The 25,624-nt window shown below is 43.5% G+C and overlaps 1 protein-coding gene across 4 annotated transcripts in view; it reads left to right on the top strand.

Moving 5' to 3' along the window:
• The window catches only part of HECW2 (HECT, C2 and WW domain containing E3 ubiquitin protein ligase 2), a 199,592-nt gene that overhangs the window by 15,213 nt on the left and 158,755 nt on the right, over window positions 1-25,624 (top strand). Inside the window, exon 1 of one of the 4 annotated variants that reach the window (XM_064158856.1) lies at window positions 19,396-19,674. The exons of 2 other annotated variants lie outside the window; for them this stretch is intronic. The gene's annotated coding sequence lies outside the window, so the exon portion shown is untranslated. Of the gene's footprint in view, window positions 1-19,395; window positions 19,675-19,794; window positions 19,888-25,624 lie in introns of those variants that run through there. One more of the 4 variants, XM_064158861.1, reaches the window with a different exon arrangement.

Here is a 25,624-nt window from a genome sequence, read left to right as displayed (position 1 = left end):
TTTGTAGTATGGAGGAACATGTTAGGTGATTACCAGTGTTTCACTCTTCTTTGCTGAGTCATTTTTGGGTACTGAGATCATTGTGAAAACAGAATTCATATTGGTATGATTAATTTCAGTTTCTTCTGTTTCCCTGTCTGAGGTACTCTGTACTGGCATTAGACTCTAGAATGGCTGCTGATGTGCAGTTCTCCATGTGGAGAACTGGGAGTTCAATCACATAGATACCAGGGCCAAATAAACTAAAGCAGTCAGATTCTGTATGAAGATTAATGACCTAGAATCATACAACAATTTGGGTTGGAAGGGACCTTAAAGACCATCTAGTTCAAACTCTGCCATGGTGGGGCTAATTCTTATTAAATGTCTTCAATAAGAAACATACAAGGAGATTGTTCTATTTGTACATGTGTGTGTATGCACATGGCTACAGAAAATGCAAGAGTAACTTTGGATCGAAGTTGTTATTTGGCCAAGTCTTCCCACAGGACACACAGGGTTACTGGATGCTTTTCTTTTCCATTCTGTTGCTTTCTTGTACAATGCTGGGGGATTTTGTAGGCTGTTGAGCCCAGACTGAAAGCTTTAAGCTGAAAAAAGGTCTTGATGTTTGGATGCGCAGATCTGATCAATTCTCATGAGTAGTTTGTGTTTACAGTAAATCTCCTTATCTATGCTTCACAACCCTGCTAAAAACATTCAAATTTTAAGTTCTGCAACTGTGTTCTCTTTATTTTGTAGGCATGTAAGAAATCTCTAATTAAAATGTTACACAAATGAGAACATGGTTCTCCTATTTTGGTATTCACAGATTCACAGACTGCATTGAGTTGGAAGGGACCCTCAAAGGTCATCTTGTCCAACATTCCAGCAGTCAGCAGGGAAGGCTTCCACTAGATCAGGCTGTCCAGGGCCACAGCAAGTCTGCTGTTAATGTCTCCAGGGATGGGGCCTCAATCACGGCCCTGGGCAACCTGTTCCAGCGTCTCACCACCCTCATTGTGCAGAACTTCCTACCTATGTCCAACCTAAATCTCCCCTGCTCTAGTTTCAAACCAATGTCCCTTGTCCTATCACCACAAGCCCATCTAAACAGTCTCTCCTCAGTGCTCCTGTAGCCCCTTCAAATATTGAAATGCAGCTCTAAGCTCTCCCCAGAGCCATCTCTTCTCCAGGCTGAATAGTCCCAAGTCTCCCAGCCTGTCCCCACAGCAGAGGTTCTCCAGCCCTCTGATCATCTTTGTGGCTTCCTCTTGACCCAATTCAGCAGGCCCCTGTTTCTCTTGTATTGGAGGCCCCATAGCTGGACACAGTGCTGCATGGGAAGTCTCACCAGAGCAGAGTGGCAGAATCACCTCTCTCCATCTGCTGGCCACACTGCTTTTGATGCAGCCCAGGATGTCTTTGGCCTTCTGGGCTGCAAGTGCCCATTGCTGGCTCATGTCCAGTTTTTCATCCACTAGTGTGCTAGTTTGAGCTAGCTAGAATGTTTAGGTGAGAAGAACTAGATCACAGGCTGTGAAAGGGAAACAATGGTGATGTCTACTTCACTCATAGGCTTGCTGAGATGTATAAGAACAAGAGTATAAATATAGATAAGGCATTCAGCATTCAGGCACTGCCTGGGCTCTGGGCTTCATTTCTCTCTAACCTCACCTTCTGGCTCTCTGATTAATCCACTTGCTTCCTAACCCCCCTGGCCAACCCTCCATTCTTCCTTGGGGCACAAGGCAATGTCTGGGGTAAGACAGAGGAGTGGGAGGAGGTGGAAGGGTGGCTGGGAGCCCCTCCGGGGGACTCAGGTTTCTGGGAGGGCTGTTGTGTTTCTGTATTACCTTTTTCCTTGTATATTTCTGTATATCACTTCAGATACTGTAAATATCTGCTTGTATATTCTGCTGAGCTGTAAATATAAGCTTCATTCAAATTCCGGAGCTGGCTGAGTCTAGTGTGGGTGATTTCCAAAGTGTGTGTGTGGTGGGTAACACCCAAAACACCATAACTAGCACCCCCAAGTCCTCTTCTGCAGGGCTGTTCTCAATCTCATCATCTCCCAGCCTCTATTGATATTGAGAGTTGCCCCCACTTACATGCACTTTACCTTACTGAACCTCATGATATTCTCCTCAGACCCACCTCTCCAGTCTGTCCAGATCTCTCTGGATGGAGGGATGGCATCTTGCCCTTCAGTCTTACCAGTCACACCACTCAGCTTGGTGTCATCAGCAGACTTGCTGAGGGTACCTCAATCTCGCAGTCATTGCTGAAGATATTGAAGAGCACTGAACCAAATACCCCTGAGGGACAGTGCTTACCTGTCTCCATCTGGATATTGAGCTGTTGACCACTACTCTTTGGATGCAATTATCCAGCCAATTCCTTATGCACCCATCAAATCCACATCGCTCCATCTTAGAGAGGGATATAGTAAGGGACTGTGTCAAAGGCTTCACAAAATTCCAGATAAATGACATCTGTTGTCTTCCCTTGTCCGCTGATGTAAGTTGCACCATCATAGAAAGCCACCCAGGTGGTCAGGCAGGACTTGCCCTTAGTGAAGCTGTCTGGCTGTTTCAAATTACCACCCTATTCTCCCTGTATTCCAGTAAAGCTTCCAGGAGGATCTGTTCTGTGATCTTCCCAGGCACAGAAATGAGGCTGACAGGTCAGTAATTTCCAGAGTCCTCTTCTTCCAGTCTCCAGGAACTTCACCTGACTGTCAAGACTTTTCAAATATTATGGAGAGTAGCTTTGCAACTACATCATTCAGTTTCCTTTCATTACCTTAGAATTTCAGTAATTAAAGTATGACCATGCAGTGTTTTGGCAATGCAGGTTCATGCTCTCTGAAAAAAAGAGAGGATGCAAAACTCTTTGTCAGTCTTCTCCGCACAACTTTGTGGACAACAAAAAGAACAACGTTCTTCTCAAACTTCATGAATATTCCAATAGATAGTATTTCTAATCTGTAAATGTCTGTTGCAAGTGTGGAACACTTCTAAAGAACTAGCATTTTATTGGTATTCTATTAATTCACTTGAAGGGTCCAATAAGATGGCAATTTAAGTGGGTTATTGATTCTGAATCAGAACTCCCACTTTTGGAGATGTAGAAACTGGCTATAGAGCACTAGAGCAAGGGACAATCAATACATGGAAAATGTCAGTTTGCTGTCCAACTCCTCTCTGAGAAGTCTGCAAAATATAAGATGGCATCTGGTCCTTTAGGAGTATGTGAAAGTCCTCTTGATTTAAATAAAGAAGGTTTTATGGCACTCAGTGAGTAGTTTTTAGCTGAAGTGCAGTGATTTATCATGTTTAACTTCTGTATACAGTATTGAGAAACTAGGTCAAGAAATAATGACACTGCTTTGATATCATTCCTGTTTGAGATAGGGGAGCAGAGCCGTGATTTATCTTAATTAGTTCCTATCAGCTCATCAGACCAGCTCCAGCCTTCAGGGGTTTAAAATCTTCATGTGGCACTAGACATTCTTTACCTTTCAGAGACAAATTCCCCCCTTTCTTCTTATCTTTCACAAACAAACACCCCCTTTTCAGGCACTGAACCAAAAGAACACAAAGTGTAATGAAAGCATCATCATAGATGACAAGGCAACACATAAATTTCAACAGATGTAACAATAAATGACAAGTCTAAATGGCATTGAAAGCAGTCAAACACGAGAGTCCTGCACGGGCAGAAATGTTTGACGTTATCTGAGTTGTCACTCTTTGCACCTTTTTCACTGAAACCAAATGAAATCGCGCCAGAACATTTGGTAGGCTTACAGAAAGGTGACCTGTGCTCCTGCTGAGAAGCAGCATTGCCTGTGAGCAGAGTGCAGGGAATTCTGACCAAACTATCAGTAGCGCTTCTACAAACGGTGACGTTCCTTATTTACTGCTTTGTCATTCAGCAAACTGTGAAACAATTGCGTCAATGTTGTGAAAATGACAGAGAAATTCTCTTCTTAGTGGAGTTAGATCATCTCTCTCCTTTAGGAGCTGGCAGTGAAAATGTTGATTTGTTTGGTTTTGTTTTAATCTAAGAAAAAACATTTTAAGAATGATAAAAAAAAATCAAATAGCTTTTATTGTTTTCTAGATTATGATTTCCTGTATGCCCTGCATGCCTGGCTGAAAAATCTCCAACCTCAATCTGTAACACCACGATTTCAGTTGTTGCATCAGTAACACCACCAGTAATGTGGGGGTTTTCCTGCTTTAAAATTCAAGCATTGAAAGCTGCAAATCCCTACTTAAGTGCTTTTTATAAAACAGAATTAAATTCTGAGTAAGGGTTTGCCTCTTTCCTTAATGCCAGCAACACATAAGCTGAACATGTCTGATGGCCTATTTCTGAAGTGCAACAGAGCAAAATAACTGTTGTGGTTTATTACTGGCAGAATGACTTCTCCTTCAGAGCAAGTAAGCAATAATGCAGGAGAAGCCCATCAGGCCTCAGATTTAAGTCAGAGATGTAGAGAAAATAAAAGCAGCACCCAGGATGCTTTTTACTTTTTAATTAACGTTTTACATTTGTGTTTGGGAATTGTTTTCGCACTCCTGACAAGGAACATTTTTGTCTCAATTATATTCTAAAGTCAGCACATATTTTTGGGAGGGGTTTTGCCTTATTCCATGCTAAACCTAAATTGTGCCCTCTTTGAAGTGCTGTGCTGTTTTTGTTTGACTAACCAGAAACTGCTGCATAGCTTTGGTGAATGTGGCCCAAATCCTGTCAGTTGCTTGCAGGCTGACATGCACTGTAAAACAAAGGCATGCACAGCAAGAGATTGCAGCCCGCATTGTTTTCACTTAAAACACTTGTGTTCACTTTGTGCAGAATTCATTTGTCAGCAGAAGATGAAGTTGTCATTTATTTGCTTGAAATTTACAGTGGTCCTGTGGTCCTGTGGGGATTGAGCCATGGAAATGGGGGATTTGAGCCTGGATATATGCTATCAGCAGGGAAAAAGGAGAGGAGCATAGCCTGCGCTGTTAGCATCCATTTTGCACTGGCATCCTTGTGGATCTAACATGGTACACTGGTGTGCAGTGCAAAATACCAGTTCCATGCCAGGGAGTCCGCTCTCTAACATCTTCAGTAACAGAGATTAATGCAGCTAATGTGTTTAGTTACCTTGAGTAGCAGAGAGTAGCCTATACAATCATAGAATTGTTTTGGTTGGAAAAGCCTGCTGAGGTCATCAAGTCCAACCATTGACCTGACACCACCATAGCCTTTAAACCATGTCCCCAGGTGCCATGTCCACACGTTTCTGGAACACCTCCAGGGATGGTGATTCCACCACCTTCCTCAGTAGCCTGTTCCAATGCCTGACAGTATCACCAAGGTTGGAAGAGACCTCATCAAGTCCAACCCTTTACCACAGAGCTCAAGGCTAGACCATGGCACCAAGTGCCACGTCCAACCTTGCCTTGAACAGCCCCAGGGACGATGACTCCACCACCTCCCCGGGCAGCCCATTCCAGTGTCCAGTGACTCTCTCAGTGAAGAACTTTCTCCTCACCTCAAGCCTAAATTTCCCCTGGCGCAGCCTGAGGCTGTGTCCTCTCGTTCTGGTGCTGGCCACCTGAGAGAAGAGAGCAACCTCCTCCTGGCCACAACCACCCCTCAGGTAGTTGTAGACAGCAATAAGGTCACCCCTGAGCCTCCTCCAGGCTAAACAATCCCAGCTCCCTCAGCCTCTCCTCATAGGGCTGTGCTCGAGGCCTCTCACCAGCCTCATTGCCCTTCTCTGGACACACTCAAGCATCTCGATGTCTCTCCTAAACTGGGGGGCCCAGAACTGAACACAGTACTCAAGGTGTAGTCTAGCCAGTGCAGAGTACAGGGGCAGAATGACCTCCCTGCTCCTGCTGACCACACCATTGCTGATGCAGGCCAGGATGCCACTGGCTCTCTTGGCCACCTGGGCACACTGCTGGCTCATGTCCTACTCTTTCTGGACAGAAATTGTTCCTCACGTCCAACCTAGACTTCCCCTGGCATGAGTTCAGGCCATGTCCTCTCACTATCTTAGGAAGAGAACACATTCAACAAAATTAATTACTCTAACTATTTTTAACATCCTGAAATGAATCAATCTAATCAATATTCTGATGTTATTTTATTTAGCTTTACTGGCTGTCATTTTGGTTGATGTACTTACAATCAGGTGCTGATCTGACAATGCAGGATTCTTTGTACTTCTAGTGCTGCAGAACTTAATTATGTTAAAATGCAGTTGCCCTCAATAGTGCTTTAGAAGGTACTATTTCTCCCCGCAGACCTTGTTTCCCTAAATGCTGACAGATTTTTGTGTTCTTAACACTTTACATCAAACTGCAGACAATGTCCTGGTTCCTGCTCAAAAAAGTAGTGGTAAATAAATGTATTTATTTAATGAGAGCATTAAAATTCTTTTGCTAACATTGACCTTTGACAGCCTGCTCAGACTATGGAGTTGGATGTTTTTCTTCTGAATTTTCTAAAAGCACAGCTAAGTACTCTGGCTCTGGAGGCTTTGTTAGTGCCTCTTCCTGCCACTGACAAAGATCCATGTGCTTTTGGAAGGTGGGCACAACTGCCCTCACCGGGCGCTGCTGGTGTCGTTCAGTAACTGATAGGAGGCAGGGTGCAATCAGCACAGATTCTTAGCGTTATACCCCAAATTACTGAATCCTAGCAAATATAGGCTGAGTGAAATACTGTTTTTTACTGTAGCCTGTAGCACTTGCTAGCTGAGGTTTTTTTGTTTGGTTGGTTGGGTTTTTTTTTGTTTGTTTTGTTTTTGTTTTGTTTTTTTTTTTTAGTGTACTGGAGCAGGTTGCCCAGAGAGGTTGTGGAGTCTCCTTCTCTGGAGAGATTCCAAACCTGCCTAGACATTGCGGTCCTGGCCACCCTGCTGTGGCTGCCCCTGATTTAGCACGGGGGTTGGATTGAATGATCTCCAGAGGTACCTTCCAACCCCTGCCATGCAGATATTTCATATCAGTGTAATGCTAGCTAAGAATCCAATACAGGAATTCATAAGTTCTTGCTAAGGCTCTGTTTAGTGACAAACTTCACCTGAATCATTTACTATCTCAATTTGTCCCTTGATCTACACCTAGATGAAAATTTGTCCAGCAATCTCCTACAGCATCTTGTCAGTGCAGAAGGGATGTTTTGCTAGAGTAATTGAAACTTCATTACCAAACTATACTGTCTGTAAAGTAATAATGACAAAAAAACTTAATGCAGACCAGAGGTCGAGATTTTGTGGAGCCCTTCTCTGAAGGCAATAAATCTTACATTAATCTGTCAAATCAAGAGAGGGCATCTTCCCTGATCAAAGAATTTAGTGGAGCACACTTGTAAAGCTCATGGAAGCAGAACAGCTATGATTTGCAGTGCACCAGTATAATTCTGTAAACTATGTCAACACCTGCATGCTGTAAATATACTTTGCTTGTATTGTGCTGGAAGTAAATTAACAGTCGAAGTTGCTTTGCAGTAGTACTCTTTATTTCCACATTACACTTGCTGTAAATGATTTACTATTCAAGGTTTCAATAAACTGGTGGTGTGGAAAAACAGGACTACAGAAATGCTTGATATTTTTTTTATAGCAGAAGGATATACCAAAATATATGGAAATATGAATTGCAATGATGAAGTGACAAGAAAAGGAAATTAATCTGCAAACAAAACCATTTGAACCTGTCAATTACTTTTCTTCCCCTCCCCCCCCCCCCCCCAGTATACAAAACGAGCAGGGAAAATTTAATCCCTTTGTAGCAACAGTAACAGCAAAATCTGTTGTTACACTGAAATGGAGATTGCACAGGAATTAAGTCTCATTGATTAAAATATTGCAAATTATGGCTTTTTTTTTTTTAATTTATTCCCCCCCCCCCCCCCCAGTGTACTGACTAGATGCACTCCAGTACATTTATAATAAACAAGCAGAGAAAAAAACTGACCATCTGTCTATAAAAACAGAATTTAACCATAGAGTCTTACGTGGAATTTAAAATGGAGCTTTTGCAATCTAACACAAAAGCATCATGTTTGACTGACTTCATTACTGTCAAATTCAGGATTGGGATTTTCATTTCTATAGCCTGAAATAATCTGATGAAAAAAATAAAAATACTGACCTGCTTTGATCTAATATTCTGTGTTTGAGTCCCTTATCAGCTGCATGAAATAGGTGAATGAAAAAATGACATCTTTTTCTCTGTGTAGTCAAAACATTTTATGTTCCAGATGCTGATAACCTCTCCAATACTCACTTGAATACAATTCCTACTGAATTAATTCTTAAGTTCTTAATTTGACCCTTAGCACTTTTAGACTTGAAGTTGTGGACTCATCTGTTGAATTTAGTGCTCTACTTGGGTGTGTGCAGTAAATGAACTTACAAAGCATGAAGCTAAAAGGAGAAGCAGGGTGTCCAGGGAGTAGAAAACAGTGTTTAGATGAGAATAGCAGCATTGTGCTTTCAATCAGAAGTGGTCTCCTTTCCGTCTCTTTCCAATCATGGAATCACCTGTCTGTCATAGCAGATCTTGTGGCACTGCGATTGTGTGGTGAACTCACTCCATTTGCTCAGCAATAAATAGACATATTTATACGGTTGCTATTCTGGCATTTCAGGGAATGGAACATTTTTTGCTGTGCAGTCTGGTGATTGCTAAAGCAGATGTAAGTAAGTGGATTACTTGGGGAAAATCAATGGTGATTTGGACACAGTCTTTTTCATGGTGGTGAGATGCAAACTGTTCAAAAGCTGTGAACATGAAACTGCCTTTCTGTAGCTTTTACAGCACTGCTTTATTTTCATTCTAAAATCCAGAGATGCACACCCAATAAAACACACATTACATTTTCCTTATTTAACTCAATGATTTGAAAGTGTATAGTATCTTGTATGAGTCCAGAGAGTTTTACCTTCATCTCTAGTCCTCTGATTCAAAAATTTGAGGAAATAGTGAATTCTGGATGCATTCTAGTCAGGGACTGATAAATCTCCACTTAATTGATGGTGCAGTTCAAAGGTCTAAGCAAAAATATTCTGCTGCAGCAGCTTGGTTTCTAATCTCTACATTAGTGTGCTTACTGTGGAGAAGCAATACTTCTTTTCCTGCCACTTTCCTTCATGTGCCAACCCAGCACTGCTCAGACAAAACCAGGCCTTATACCTGAAATAAATACTGTCCTCAGCAAGTGTCTCCAGATCACGTGGCATGGGAGGCAGAGTGAGAAGTTTAACAAATGCACATAGATGACATTCTCCAAAATATACCAACTTGTAATCATCATTATTTTTACATGGTCTTTTTACCTAGACTTTTTTTTCTCAGAGTGCCAAACCTGCCTTTGGAGAAGTAACGTTGTAACTTCATGTGAAAGCAGTAGCTCCATGGCTGAATAACATTCAGTGTTTATTGGGGTATTGTGTGGAAATGGTGTTTTCTCCAGCAATATATATATTACAGCTCTTTACTGAATTTATTCAGCACTTCTGATGATAAAGTACCGTGAATTAGTTGTAAAGGCTAAACTGAGTAATATTTACTCCCTTTCCTTCCCTGCTGCATTCAGCGTTTTGTAGGAAATTAATTCCAGTGGTGCTTAATAAGATGCATTAGCTTAGCATTAAATGTGCCATTCAAATATGATTAGAGCAGACTTTATGGACTCTAGAATCCTTTTCCTGCTCACTGGTAAACCCCAGGTACAATTATCCACCTTGCACTAAGCTGGTCAGTAACAGTGAGCTCACTTACACAGAGTAACAGATGCTCAAAGTCTCAACTCTGTCACCAATGTCTTTAATGCCATCTTTGCCCCTTAGGCTGCAGCCCTGAAGGTAAGACACAGCTGTGCATTGCATGTGCTTCATGCTGTCATTGCAGGATTATTCTAGGCAGAATAACAGCAGCACTCTCTGCAATCTTGTTTTAAAAAAAATAATGGAATCATGGAATCATTTGCATTGGGGAAGACTTCTAAGATCATCAAGTCCAACCGTCAACCCAACACCACCATGGCCATTAAACCTCCCTAAATGCCATGTCCATATGATTCTTGAACATCTCCAGGCATGGTGACTCCACCGCCTCCCTGGGCAGCCTGTTCCAATGCCTGACCACTCCTGCAGGACAGAATTGTCCCTCACGTCCAACCTAAACCTCCCCTTGGGCAACCTGAGGCCTTTTACTCTTGTCCTGTCACTTTCTACTTAAGGGAACCAACCAATCAAACCCCCTGGCTCCATCCTCCTGTCAGGGAGAGATCCAAAAGGTCTCCTTAGCCTCCTCTTCTCCAGACTTAACAACCCCAGTTCCTTCAGCTGCAGCTCAGAAGTTCAGACTCTTCACCAGCTTTGTTGCCCTTCTCTGGACATGCTCCAGCCCCTCAATGCCCTTCTTGGAGTGAGGGGCTCAACACTGACCTCAGGATTCAAGGTGTGGCCTCACCAGTGCCCAGTCCATGGGCACAATCCTTGCTCTGGTTCTGCTAGCCACACTATTGCTGATCCAGGCCAGGATGCTGGTGTCCTTCTTGGCCACATGGGCACACTCTGGATCATCTTCAGCTGCACCCCCAGGTCCTTTTCTGCTGGGCAGCTTCCAGCCACTGCCCCAAGCCTGGAGCCTTCATGAGGTTGTTGTGACCCAAGTGCAGGACCAAACAGTTCATAAAAAGTGATAAACCCCTGAATTTGCTACTTTGACCACTCTGGGTGCTCCCTAGATATAGGGACAAAAGCTGCGGAGGTCACAGTCCCTCAATTTACCTTGAAATCCCTAAATAATTTGTGTAGGGAGGGGATGTGGTGGTTTCTCCCCAGAGCTGGCACAACCTTCATCTTCCTCCTCACCTAGGGACACACAAAGGAGGGAAATCTGTGGAGTTTTCCCCAAAGTTGCTGTCTCAAACAACTGTTGTAGTAAACCACAAAAGAAAGGCTTGCACCTATCAGCTAGAAACAACAAAGGACATTTTAGTTTTCATGTAAGACCAAGTAGGTAAGGCCACAGATGTAGAGCAGTGTGTTGCCTACATCAGCTTAGTAATGGTGCTATGAAAACAAACCCATATCCATCAGCCAGAGAAACACTTGTACGTAGTTTTAGTACTCCTGGAATAAATACCATGGAGTACTCTTGATTCCTGCTCACCAGCCCAAAATCTTGCTTAGGACTTCAATGGTTGCCTAATGCAGTGGAGTGAGCTTATCTGAAACCTGACAGGTATTCCTGATCCAAATATGCTCAAAGAGTGACTCTGCTGTGTTCAAGCTCCACTCCAGATGCTCTTGCAGTGTGTCATAATATTAAAAACTGTAAATACTTGTAGAGATTTTTTTTCTCCACGATTCAGTTTTTAGAGAGTCTGTGCAGTCATCTACCTGGACCTGAGTAAGGCATTTGACTCTGTCCCACATGACATCCTGGTCATGAAACTGGAAAAACACAGACTTAGTGGATTGAGCACTGCTAGATGTTAGGAAGAAGTTCTTTACAGTGAGGGTGGTGAGACACTGGCACAGGTTGCCCAGGGAGGTTGTGGTTGCTCCCTCCCTGGAGGTGTTCAAGGCCAGGTTGGATGAGGCCTTAAGCGATCTGTTCTAGTGGGAGGTGTCCCTGCCTATGGCAGAGGTTTGGAACTGGATGATCTTTGAGGTCCCTTCCAACCTAAGTCATTCGGTGGTTCTATGATTCTATATGCTGGACCTCTCTTAACTTCTTTTTCTTTAATTTTTAAATGTTTGTCTCAGGAATTGATGATCTTTTTGGCTTTGCTCTTCCAAAGTAGCTGCAGGACTTCAGGTTTAGTCTTCATATACAGATTCCATGAACAAAAGCTGCTGCAGGTGCAGCAGTATACAGCAGTAGACTTCATACCGCTCTTCTCTACAGGCAGATAGTGACTTGGCAAGGCTCAGCAGTTAGCTCTGCTGTTGATCACCCTTGAGTTCTTATCCCCTACACTCTGTACTTGATTTTTATTTACTCTGTAAACCCAAATATTTAAATTTATTATTCTTTGTCAGCATGAGGATTGTTACTTCCTCTAATGTTCATTGCTGCTATCATTTCTTCCCTATGTGTCATCACACTTTTCTCCTGAGCAGTTTTAAATCTGGAATGTGATTGGTTTTCCACAGCTAAATGCAGTGTTTGTCCCTGTTGATGGTAGGCTTAGCTTGAAGTGCATGTTTAAATGTGTCCTTCTTCATTTAAGCAGCTATGTTTCTGTTTGAATTTATGTACACGCTAAATACACAAGCACTTTGTGGTATGTTAATTTGCCTCACTGCGGCTTTAGCTTGCAGCCCTTACTTTTATGTCTTGCTCAGCTGAGGTCCCCAATCTTGACTGTGCTGGTAACTACACCACCACATCACTGGGGCTGGGGATTCATAATCAATAACCCTCAAAACCCTCACTTGTTTGCTTGATTTTTTGGTAATACAAAAATTACCATTTTGGTAATAATAAAACAGATATTTGGAAATCTGAATCAGAGTTCTGAGGGTTGTAAAACCATTCTAAGGTAGAGAAACAAATGTTATTTGCATGGTATTTTATATAACCTTTCTGAGAGTGCACCCACAGAGCCATTTTTACTTCTGTGGTTATTTTTTGAGTGTTTGATTTATAGAAGCATAGATCCCTTAGGTCAAGAAAGACTTTTAGGATCGAGTCCAACCATTAACTAAAAGCTACCAAGTCTACCACTAAACTGTGTCCCTCAGCACCACATCCACACATCTTTTAAATACCTCCTGGTATGATGATTCCTGGGCAGCCTGCTCCAGTGCTTGACAGCCCTTTCAAGGAAAAAAAAATTCCTCATGTTCAAACCTAACCTCCCCTGGTGCAACTTGAGGCCATTTATCTTGTCCTGTCACTTGCTACTTGAGAGAAGAGCCTCACCTCACTCCAAACTCCTTTCAGGGAGTTGTAGAGAGCAATGAGGTCTCACCTCAGCCTCCTCTTCTCCAGACTAAACAACCCCAGCAGACACTCATAGGACTTGTTCTCCATGACTTTAACCAGCTTTGTTGCCCTTCTCTGGACACACTCTAACACCAAAATGTCCTTCTTGTAGCGAAGGGCCCAAAACCAAATATGCAGTCTCAGCAGTGCCAGGTACAGAGGGACAATTTAGTCCTGCTAGCCACACTGTTGCTGATCCAAGCCAGGAAGCTGTTGGCCTTCTTGGCCACCTGGGCACATGCTGGCTCACGTTATGCTGGCTGTCAACCAGCACTCCCAGATCCTTTACTGTGGGGCAATTTCCAGCCACTTTGCCCTAAGCAAAGAGGTGGTTGCGACCCAAGTGCAGCACCTGGCCTTTGGCTTTGTTGAACTTCATAACTGACCTCATGCCATAGATCCAGCCTGTCCCTTTGCAAAACCTTCCTACCTTCGAGCAGATCCGCACTCCTGCTCAGTTTGGTGTCATCTGCAAACTTACTGAAGTTGCACACAATGCCTTCATCCAGATCGCTGAGGACGAACAGAAGTGCTGTCTTACACAGTAGAGCCACCCAGTGAGCTACTGTTCAGTGAAAGCACATTAGGAATGGACAGGCTGCAACATTTCAAGGTGTTCAGGTAGCTTGTAGTAAAAACATAAAATAAATTCAATTTAGATTCTTGTGGAATTTATGTTGCCATGCAAACTCATGGGCTGAAACTGCTGTCTTTTCATGTGATACCAAGGAAGAAACATCAGATGAAAATGAACATTGAAGTCGTATAACAACTTGCAAGTAAGGACAAGGTAAAAATACCAAAGTACAAGATCTTCCTTTTGCTTTAAGCCTCAGCAGGGAGTGAGGTTCAATTCGTGACTGTGAAGATTTTGCAGTTCTCTTTGTAACAGGGATGGATGTGGTTATGGTGACACTTCTACAGAGAGAACTGACTGAACACTGGCTTTAAGGTCACCATCACTTGTGTATTATGCAGTCACTGAAAGAAACTGCCAAATGAGTTGAAGAAGGTAAAGCTCTAGTAATTTGCATCATTCTGAATGGAATTCTTAGCCAAAATAAGTCTTAGTATCTGTGCTATAGATAGTCATGGATTCTTAAATATAAACTTTCAGTCTTTTCCTAAATGGAAGAGAATATAATGGGTAAGAAAGCTATTGTGCATGGAAATCATGTCAAGTATCCATTTTGAATGAGACTTTAAGATGGTTTAGCTGGATTAGGCAAAGGCAAAAAGCTTCTTTGTGGATTCTCCAGGCTTTCAGAGTGGCTTTTTTTCCCCTGGCATTTGTGTTTACTTGTTCTGTGCAGGATGAAAGTGGCTGAAGCATTTGACAGCTCTCTCTCAGTTGGTGACAAATGGAGTTTCCACTGCTCATTGTGCCTTCTAGTAAGATGGACATTCATGCTATCCTGTTGGGTGCAGAGCAGCAAAGCACCAGTATCTCCTGAAGGGAGAAGTGCATCATCTGTGCTTGAGCTTAGCAGGGCCATTGGCCACATTCAAACCTATGTAGAATACAGAAGAAACTAAAGTCATTAAGGCCCTGCTGCCTGGTTGCCAAAGAAATTGCTTTGTTCTTCAAATCATTGAAAGAAAATTCACTGGCAGTATAACTCACTCACTCAGTGTCTGCTGTATTTGCTTACTAAATGCATCCATGTGGTGATTGCTGCTGTTGCGACAAGCAGCAAGACTTGCAAGGAGAATATTTGAGGATTCTACTCAAATTATTGACCACATGTCTAATTCAAGTCACCATCATCACTGTCTAGAAAGGTGTAAACTAACATGAAGAGGCTCACCAGATAAATACTCTGGGATTTGAATCCCGCTTCGTATTAGTGATGCGGCAATTCTGTGCCATCTGCTCGAGTCTTTTCTGATCTCGCTTCATTGAGCAAAAGCAGGAGGTGCCCCACTGCCATCAGTACCACTCTTTAATTTCTCCAGGGTTCTGAGAGTGATCTGTAATACTCCTTTCCAGCCACACCAGTGTCTTGATACCTTCACAATCTCCATATTATTTGCATTCTCAGCATGGTTTTGGACTCTTTACCCACAAACTCATCTTACATGCTCCAGCAAGAATACTCCAAAAGGACATTTTCTTCAGTTGTGCATGCTTCCTGCTTGTACATTGGTGCTGTGACATAGCACCTCAGTACAGCCCACATACACTGCAGGCTTCCACTGCAGATACAACTGACATGTTTGTAAGTCTGATAGCAAGATTGTGGAAGTGAGTTTTACAAATGACATTTCAGTGTGACTTTGGATGCAGTCTGTATGGATCCACTGCTGTATTACCTACCTAAGGGTACAGTTCTAAAATTAAATCTCTCACAGAAACCAACAATTGCTTTTCTCATAATTTTATGTGATCTTTACGAACATTGCAGTAACCATCTGGAAGCATTGGAAGTTGCTGCAGATTTCTGTATCCAAGAACTATGGCTGCAATTTCATTAAAAGTTATTGGTGGGAGACTGCTTTAATATTTGCAATTACAATACTTCTCATTAATGGTTTAAATTTTCTAAATCAAAACTTGGCCATGTGTTTGTTCACTTCATATATGGATGTTCCTCTAAGTCCAAGGCCAGCTCAGGTAAGCACTCAGAGAACTCCATGGGAGATTTGCCAGATCAGGGTCTGCAGATCTGAGCTCTAACCAGAGCAGTCCAGATGGCTCAGTGCAGTAGGTCTCTTTGTGTACCAGAAGAGTGAAGAGCTGCTGTGGAGCTCCTTGACTCTGGCTGGACAAATGCCTACCCTGGCACCAGATAGTGCCAGATGGCGACAGCTCTTGAGGGCCTATGGACCCAGCTGCAGGCGGCTGGAGCAGCAAACCCCAGGCGGGCTGCTCTGTGCCCTCCTGTCCCTCTGCTCAGACTGCAGAGGCTGTGGCCCCCCATGAGGTGGGCAACTCCAGAGTAACTCAGGGACTCTTTTATATCACAAAAATCCTCAGCTGGGGAGCTGCAGGTGGTTTTCACTCGCACTGTCTTTTGTGCAGCACAAAAAGGGGCAGGCCAAGCCAGAGAATATGTCCTGCCCATTTTGGCACCTAGGCTGATTCTATCAATTAATATTTTCACCTGCTGTGCAATGATCTGTCTAGAAGTCTTGTAAAACATTACATTTCCATCCTACGTGACTTCTTTCACCTGATCCTTTTAGCCTGTTTCTGTTTGGCTTTTGATGGCCATGGCAAAGAAACTCTCATTTTGGATGTTAAGTTTGGTCCATAGGCTGGCAGAGGATTGAACTGCTGGAAAAACATAAAATCTTCATGTTATATAGAACAGCATTTCTTGTCTTTTAATGCTTCTAGCTGCTGTATAGCAAAATTGCCTTCTCAAAGGGCATTGGTCTTCATATGCTCTACTGCTGACTACACAGTGCCAGGTGATGACCTTCAGTAATGATTCACCAAATCTTTGTTTGCTCTGAACGATGACACCAAAATGGAGAGAAGTGAGACAGGAAGTACTAGAATATTGCTTTATTTTTTTTACTGTTTGCTGAAAAGTGGTACTTTGGGTTTTCTTATGTATTTGTGTGGGAATTAAGTAGAACTGCCAGGCAGAGTGTACCTTGCTTTTTAAAATTAATGTTTAATGAGCAATATTTAAGTACATGACCTCTCTCGTTAAATTACCAACATCCCAAGTTGGAGCAGCTGCAAATCCCTTTTAAAGAGGGTGCATATGTCAGTATGTCACAGATACTCACCACACAGAGAACTTTAAGGACATTAATTAGACATTTTGGATGTCTTTTATTTCTATGGTAGAAGATTTTTATGGATTATAGCATTTTGCAGGTTTTTAACTGAATAATTTCAGGGGACAGCTGAAAATTGTTTGTGGTGGTTTATTTTGTTTGTTGGTGGGTTTTGTTTTTTTCCTCAAGTAAAACTTTTCCCAAGACCATAACAGAAACATTCTTTGGAAATTTTAGGTTTCTAGCAACTACTTCAGCTCTTTTTAGGTTGTAGTCTCCAGGTAAGAGTAGTGTTATTTTTTCCCAATTCGATCCAATAATAACTTTACTTCAGATATATTCTAAGTTAACTCTGAAGAGATATTTTGAGGTGGGGGAAGCAACAGAGTTGGAAGGAGGAGTGAAGACAGGTATTTGCTCCAGAAAGGCAGGCTGGTTTTCTCTGGTTCTGAGTCTGCTGAAGGTTAACTACCTACCGCCTCGGTGGGTGGCTCTGGAGTGTAAGCTCTTCCTTGCTAGCCTAGTGTCTGCAGGTGTGTAAGCACCCAGGAAGACAGAAGCATCCATTCCTGTATGAAATGTGTCTGTTTTCTAGTGTGTGGCCAGCTCTGCTGAGGTAGAGGCAGGCTTACATCAGGGGAAAAGAGAACAGAGTCCTGTATCACGCCCAAGACACAGGACCTGTTAATAACAGCAAACTAGGCTTGCAGCATCACAGATAATGTGAATGTATTGGAAATGTAAGCATAGAAATCAACAGGTTTGCAATCACTGGAAAGCAGCAGTGCTGCCTCTCTAGAAATACTTTGTATTTTACTCTTGTGATTGCTGCCATTTCTGTTTGTGAGGAAGGCAAGGGATTTAACATTTTGGCTTGGTGGAAGTGGGATTTTTTAGCAAGGGCACAAGAACATTCTCATAATCCATTCTGAGAGAGAGAAACATGAAAATCCAGTGTATGATTTATGTTTTTTTTTTCATGTGATGGATGAGAAGTCTTAACTTAATTCAGTCAGTCGGCACTCATGCCACACAGTCAAAGGGCTTCTACAGCTTGCAAATCCGTGGGGAATAATTCATTAGTTAACTGCTTCCATATTCTCAGATTCTCATTTTGCCATCCTACAAATGTTGTGATAATGAAAATCAAAGCACAAATAATTATATATGTTATGGAAATCCTCTCATCTCTCTTAATTTTGTTTCAGGAAGTAAAATTTGCATTATATTATCAATGCCAAGTCAGGCTACCACCAAAGGATGAGGTATATCTAAAAATGCCCAAACCACCAACAATTTGTGTGGGACCATCCAAATCTAAGCCTTATTGCTGTGACATGTTACAGTAGAATTCTCTTAAGCCTAAGGACTTGGGGAATATTTGTGTAAGGCTGATCTGAAATGTGTTTAAACTCCATTCTAAGGGCCAATATACATGCAACTCATAGCAAAGATCCAAACCTAAGTTTCAAACCTCGAGGGAGCTGGGAAGAGAGTTTATGACCTCCATAGTTTGACTGACTTTGGAATACAGCCATTTATGCTTCTATCTGGAGCAGTTTGTCTGGTCTAGAAGGGCTGAGCAGCAAACTCCTATCTTTATGGAAGCCCAAAAGAAAAGTGTCATGAGCTTTGATACAGAAAGGATTTCAAGCCCCGGGCTTTCAGCATACACTGTAAGCTATGCAGTATTTACTCTCACTTGGCATACATTAATTAATAGAGTTGCCAGATGGTTATTTTGAAGAATCAGTCTTCAGAAATCCCTTCAGTTGCCCAAATATTGGTAGATATGTATATATATAGATGTAGTAGATAGAAAGTACTTAGCTCTGATATCCTTTTTGCATATGGATTTTGCCTTGATGTGACTCAGAACGGAAAACAGTGTGAGGTCTTATGATACCAGCTGGGACCTGGTTCATGTAAGAGTAAATCTAATGAGTCCATTTTTAATGCCACTGGCATTGCTGGTTTTGTTGGGCTGGGATACTGCTCCGCTGGCGTTTACTCCATGTGGTTTAAGTTTTCAATGCGTTTACAGGTTTTGTAACCACATTTTCCTATGAAAACATTCCCGAATTCATTGTGATGAACAAAGCACATGGGAAAACCAGGGGAAAAAAAAAAAAAAAAAAAAAAAAAAAAAAAAAAAAAAGTAGGAAATGCAGAGCTGATTTAACCTAGCTGCTTTCAAGTAGGGGAGTCGGCAGAGGAAATGATCAGGGCTGGCTCATCGTCACGTTGCTGACATTGATAACTGTCAGCGCTAGTAACAGCATGTGAATTACAGAAACCGGCACTGCGAGCACCATGCCAGCGTTGCGTTCTCACGAAACGTAGCGGCTGTGTGACCATCTCCCCCGGACCCGCGCCGGGAGGGCATCTACCACCTCACCGGCATTCCCGGAGCGCGAATCGCATCTCGGCGCAGCTCGGGATCCCCCCAGCAGCCCTCAGCCCCTACCCGCCGTGGGGCCCGGGCGACCGCCGAGTCTCGGCCTGGCGTATGACGGGCGGGATCCCCGCAGCCCCTTGCCTTGCTTGCTCCGGGGGGCGGCTTTGTTAGCGGCTCTCGGCGGAGGGCTGCCCACTCCCGGCGCCGCCCAAGCCTGCGGGGTTGCGGTCTCGGCCCCGTCAGAGTCGTGCCCGCCGATGATTGAGGGGAAGATGCCGGCACGGAGGCGGAGGCCGGCCGAGGGGCGGGGGGCCCAGCCCCGGCGCTGAGGGGGCGGGGGGCGGCGCGGGCAGGCGCTCGCCCCTCCGTGGGCGCGGAGGGGCCGCCGCTACCACCGGCAGGAGCTGCCTGCCGCAAGGACGGGGTGACTCCGACCGCCGCCCGGCTCCGCAGCGGCACGGCGCGGCGCGGGAGCCGCCCTCTCTCTCTCTCTCTCTCTCCCGGAGCCCGGCGCGAAGCCGCAGTGCGCGCCTCTGCGAGGTGAGTGGGCGCCGAGGCAGCCGCGGGGCCCCAGGGCGCAGGCGGGGGCCGCCCGCGGGGCCGGGGACGTGGCGGAGCGTGAGGGGCAGCCGGCGGCACCCTGAGTGGGACCGGGCCGCGGCAGGTGCGGGGCCTCGACCGCGGTAACCCCGCGCCGGGCTCGACTCCATCCCTGCCCCGTCATGCGGGAGGCTGAGTCTGCGGCGGAGCTCGGTAGGCTTCCCTCCGGCTCTATTTTAATCGCGTTTGGGCCATTTAATTGCCACTAGTTTCCTGCCCGCGGAACGCGTTGGGCACTCTGCGCGCCGCGCTTTTTTCCTCCTCTCTTTCCCCCCCTCGCCATTGATTATGTTTGTTTATGTATGCATGAGGCTGCTCTCCGGGTCATCTAGCGTGGTGTCTGTGGTGGGAGGAAAGACCACTGCAGGTTTCAGGCGTCTTAATTTCAAAACAGTGGGGTTTAATGTGTGCTTTTCTTCTGTGGACAAAACACAGGACAATGACTGCGGGGACAAAACCAGGCTTAGCTTCATGTGCACAGTATGCTAGAGATTGTTTGCTTCTGTGGAGAGAGCTTTTTTTCCTTAGTACACTTAGGGGTTTTTTGTTTATTTGTTTTCCTCCTAACCTTTTCAGTGCACATCAGTACAAACCATAAAGGTTTTAAACAAAACCACAAAACCAAACTGCAACAAAAGGCACAATAAGATCATTTGAGGATTATATGATGTCAAAATACAAGGACTGTGGTGTGTGTGGATGGTAATAGTTACATAATTTATTATCTCTTAGATAGATATCAGGAGCATGGAGAGTATTTATAGCATCCCTTTTTTGTCTGTTTCTGGGGCGTCGTGTGAGGGAGTCTTTGGCCGATGCTGTATTCCGCTGGGATGTTTGGAAAAGCCCTGAACACCTTTGTCTACCCAAATCCCAGCAGGGGCCTTACCTTTCTGCACTTCATAACTGCCCAGGCTGCTTCCTCTACGCTCAAAAACTTCTGTTGTGATTTTTTTCCTTTCTTCCTTCCCCAACAATTACTTTTTTAAAAACTTATTAGCAAAAGGTAAGTAAGCCCATTATAAATATTTCAGCTGTAATTATTCACAGCACTAGGGAACAGGAAGAAATCTGTGTCATGAAAGGATTAAAACCCTTTCTCTCTGTGCAGGTGAGCTGCTTGCCCAGTTTTTAGACTCCTTTGGAAGAATTTTCCTTGTCAGATAACAGTGTGTGGCTGCAGCATGAGGTGATAGGGTATGATGTCATTATTAGCATAGCAAAGAAACAAACCAAATGCTGCCTTTCAGTCTTTTTGCTTAGACTGCCAAAAATGTGATTGCTTTCATGTCACCTGGAGATGCCACAGTGCATGTTAGACCCTTCATCCATCTTTCTCTCCTGATTTATATTTTGTACTGTAATTTTAAACCAGAACACTCTCTGAGGTTGTGTGGAGCTCATATGGTTGACTGGAGACCATTTTAGAAATTAAACTTAGGAGTAGTTGAAACCTTTCCTTCAGTTCACTTGTTTTATGAACAACCTTCTGGTGATGCCACTGCAAACTCAGGGTGTGTCACAGAATCCCAGCGTGGTGCTAAAGCAGGGTCACCCGCAGCAGCTTGCCCAGGATCACAATGTCCAGGTGGGCTTGGAATCTCTCCTCTGGAGGAGACTCCACAGCCTCGCTGGACAGTCTGCTCCAGGGCTTTGGCACCCTCACAGCAAGTAAGTTTTTCCTCTTACATAGTGTTTTTTCCTTTCCTGTCTTTCGATCTCGTTGCCACTAATGAATTGGTTTGGCTTGGAACATTTGCAAGTATCCACAAGGTCCCTCTGCCTTCCTTAGACTTATTTACTATCTTACTGTTTATCTTAAAAGCCAATTTAACTAATGGGCATTTGTGTTTGTTTTGCACTTCAGTGCTTTTTCAGACCTGGTAGAATTCTCAATGTTTCGGTTTTAAGAAGCCCTTTGATAGCAGGGTGGCTGTCATCCAGAAACAATATACTGCTTTATCACATTTCCTGAGGAAAAATGAGAATGAATATTGTGTTGCCCCATTTATAAAGTTAAATAGTAATACCTAACTGAAAAATTAACTTGTTTTTTCCCCTTTATGTGCCAGCATTCTTTAAACTGTAACTAAAGCTCCAGGAGGCTGCAAAATAAGGGGCCTTACTGTGTCTGGAACTCAGTCTGCAGATTACATTCTTCTTGAATAATTAAGTGCAATTCCTGTTCTATTTTTTTTCTTTTTCTAATAAAACTCAACATTTTGGGTTTTTAAAACCTCTCCTCAGTCAGACAGCAGCAGGATTCTTCTTAAGTGGTTGCATTTTACTTTGTTAGTTATTGTGTGCTGATACAAGGCAGATGGAGATGAAATACCTGTTTGGGTAACGTTGCTTACTTATGTCAGTATGTGATTCAATTTGAGCAGCATGTCCAGGCCCCCTTGTTGGAGACCATATCCAACTTCACTGCCCTTTATTGTATTGGGTGCTCTGAGTAGATGAGCCTAATTTTGTATGATTCTGCTATCATCCTGCATGGCACAGTCATAGTCTTTGTCCTCACATCCTCTGATTTTTTGGGTTGTATTATGAAAGGGGAGACGCTGGAGTGAGGTTACTCCCTCACCAGCAGCAAGTGTATCTTGTTTCCCAACAGATGGAATGTTTTATATAGACATCCTCCAACCTAAAAGGAGAGGAGATGTGCTCTTGTAGCCTGTATTTTGACTCTTTGAAGCTGATGGTGGTATACAAGGTGTTTATCTAATTGGGTCAGAGCCCCTTGTGGGGTAAGAATGGAATTAACTCTTACTGTAACAAATTGATATTTGAGTTAACATCTTAAGAGAAATTGCAGTCATTGCCATGTAAATTGAGTTAAAGGTACATAGTTTATACAGACACTGATAGAGGACCTGTGTAGTGATTGTGAGCAAGTAGAATATCAGTGATACCAAAGACAAGTTGGAAAATGCCCATTTCTCTAGCAGTAAGGTGATAAAACTCTGTGTAGCATGGACATGTGTTGCAAGGCCATCTCCTCCTGGGGTGAGATGCCAGGTAGGATGTGATCCTAAAATATTGTGGTGCTTGTAGAAGAGTTCAAGTAATACTTCTTTATTTATTTTATATTGTCTGTATTTCTGTTAAATAATATATATATTTATATAAACACACACACACATATATGTATAAAACAGTGCTTGAAACCTCTGCATTATTTATCCAGAAGACCCAGTTAGTATAGTCAAGCTGAACTTAGTGGTTGAAAATAAATACCATTTGTCCTTCAGAATTAGGGAAGTACCCAAAAGTGGATGATTGATGGGTCATCTGAACTGTTTGCTTTTGGGGGGGATTAAGGAGTTACTGCAGCATGTTTAATAGCTTGGGGTTTTGCTTTTTATATTGATGCTGGAAATGAAGAAAGCTATTGAAAATCAAGAAGATGTTGACACTAAATTAGCTAATGTTGGGATGGTGTGCTTGATGCTGTCATGAGCTCAGCAGACCAGCTGGGAGCTTGTTCAGGTATTTTTTTGGCTTGGATTTCTTGGTGTGTGTCTCTTCATTTGTGAAGCTGTATATACACATGTATAAAGTGACTCCTGGGTTTGCAGACTCCACAGCTTCAATAATATTGTCAATATGCCTGCATGCCTTGTAATGACCACCAGAAAAAAGTAATTAGGTAACAGAAATTAACATTTCAATAATAACTCCACCTAAATATTGCATGGAAGACAGTCAGATGTGTTTTGTTAAGTGCTGTGGTGGCCAGGATCCATTGGCTGGAATCCACTTAGAAAATCATATTAAAAGTTTCTGTGCTTGACAAATACAGTGTCATTAGTTTAAAAATTCCCTAGAGCCTAGTATGGAATTAGATGAGTCTTAAAGCATGCAACAGTAGAAGTAATTTTCTTCCAGGAATGACCAGCAGCATCTTTCAAACCAGAAAACATTATCAGATAGAGTAACCTCAGAAAAAAATGAGTTTGCTAGGAATTGGTATGACAACTGAAGCCACAGCAGCGAGTGGCGTGGATGAGCTGCAGCCTTCTGGGAAGCAGCAAAGTCTGCAAGGATGCAGCTGAAAGAATGTTCGTAACAAGAAGGTGCTGGGGCAGGTCCAGAGAAGGGCAGTAAAGCTGGGGAGGGGTCTGAACTGGGCTGGTAAGGAGTGACTGAGGGAAGTGGGGTTGTTTAGCCAGGAGAAAAGGAGGCCGAGAGGAGACTTTCTAATTGTCTATAACTCCCTGAAGGGAGTTTGAAGCCAGGTAAAGTTTGGCCGCTTCTCCCTAGTAACAAACGATAGCAGCAGAAGAAATTGCTGAAGGTTTCCCCAGGGGAGGCTTAGGTTGGACACCAGAAGAAATTTTTTCACTGAAATGTTTCTCCAGCTGGAACAGGCTCCCCAGGGAGGTGTTTGAATCCCCATCCCTGGAGATGTTTCAGAAAAACAGAGATGTGGCTCTGAGGGACATGGTTTAGACCAGCCTTGGTAGAGCTAGATACTGATTGGACTCAATGATCTGAAAGGTCTTTTCCAACTGTAATGATTTTATGATTCACTAGGTGCCCTGTAGCAGTGAGTTCACTAAATTGAATATTACAGGTGCTGTGTATTGACAAAATAGCAATAAAAAAATACAAGCCTAAGCAGCAGCCTTTGGATCTTAATCGTCACAAAAAGACATATGCTCATCTTTGTGTGATTCCTTGACTTTGTTTCTTCAGAAGCGTGTGAACTTTCCTACATCCCAGCTTCAGGAGGTATGCTGACTGAACTGTGTGCTTTCTTCTGTTAAGATTCATTTTAACAACAGCTAATCTGCTTGATTGGTCTTAGTGTTACTGATTAGGAATTAGGATCAAGCTCATAGTTTGATAAAGGAGTGTTTTTCTCCCACTAGAAATCACGAAGAGTTGAGATTGTGAAGTTGTCATCTCTTTCAAATGTAATCACAGGTACATCAAAACCATAGTTTATGCTTCTTGATTCACTTCTGTGATTAAAATGTCAACATTATCTTGAACATAAATATTGTTGTCAAGCAAAGAATTTCCCAGGTATTTGTGTTGCATGGGAAAATGAGCAATATAGTGGTGGTGGATTCTCTGAGATCTGCAGAGATGTCATAGAATCATAGAAGCAACCAGGTTGGAAGAGACCTCCAAGATTATCCAGTCCAACCTATCACCCAGCCCTAGCCAGTCAACTAGACCATGGCACTAAGTGCCTCATCCAGGCTTTTCTTGAACACCTCCAGGGACGGTGCCTCCACCACCCCCCTGGGCAGCCCATTCCAATGCCAATCACTTTCTCTGGGAAGAACTTCCTCCTAACATCCAGCCTATACCTACCCCAGCACAACTTGAGACTGTGTCCCCTTGTTCTATTGCTGGTTGCCTGGGAGAAGAGGCCACCCCCCACCTGGCTACAATGCCCCTTCAGGTAGTTGTAGACAGTAATAAGATCACCCCTGAGCCTCCTCTTCTCCAGGCTAAACAACCCCATCTCCCTCAACCTCTCCTCATAGGGTTTATGCTCCAGGCCCCTCACCAGCCTTGTCACCCTTCTCTGGACATGTTCCAGCACCTCAACATCTTTCTTGAATTGAGGGGCCCAGAACTGGACACAGTACTCAAGGTGTGGCCTGACCAGTGCTTAGTACAGGGGCAGAATAACCTCCCTCGTCCTACTGGCCACACTATTCCTGATGCAAGCCGGGATGCCACTGGCTCTCTTGGCCACCTGGGCACACTGCTGGCTCATCTTTAGCCTGCTATCTATCAGTACCCCCAGGTCTCTTTCCTCCTGGCTGCTCTCCAGCCACTCTGTCCCCAGCCTATAGTGCTGCTTGGGGTTGTTGTGGCCAAAGTGCAGAACCCTGCACTTGGCCTTGTTAAATCTCATCCCATTGGC

The sequence above is a fragment of the Pogoniulus pusillus genome, chromosome 2, assembly GCF_015220805.1.
Source record: "Pogoniulus pusillus isolate bPogPus1 chromosome 2, bPogPus1.pri, whole genome shotgun sequence".
Classification (NCBI taxonomy): domain Eukaryota; kingdom Metazoa; phylum Chordata; class Aves; order Piciformes; family Lybiidae; genus Pogoniulus; species Pogoniulus pusillus.
This window is presented reverse-complemented; position numbering and strand designations above follow the sequence as displayed.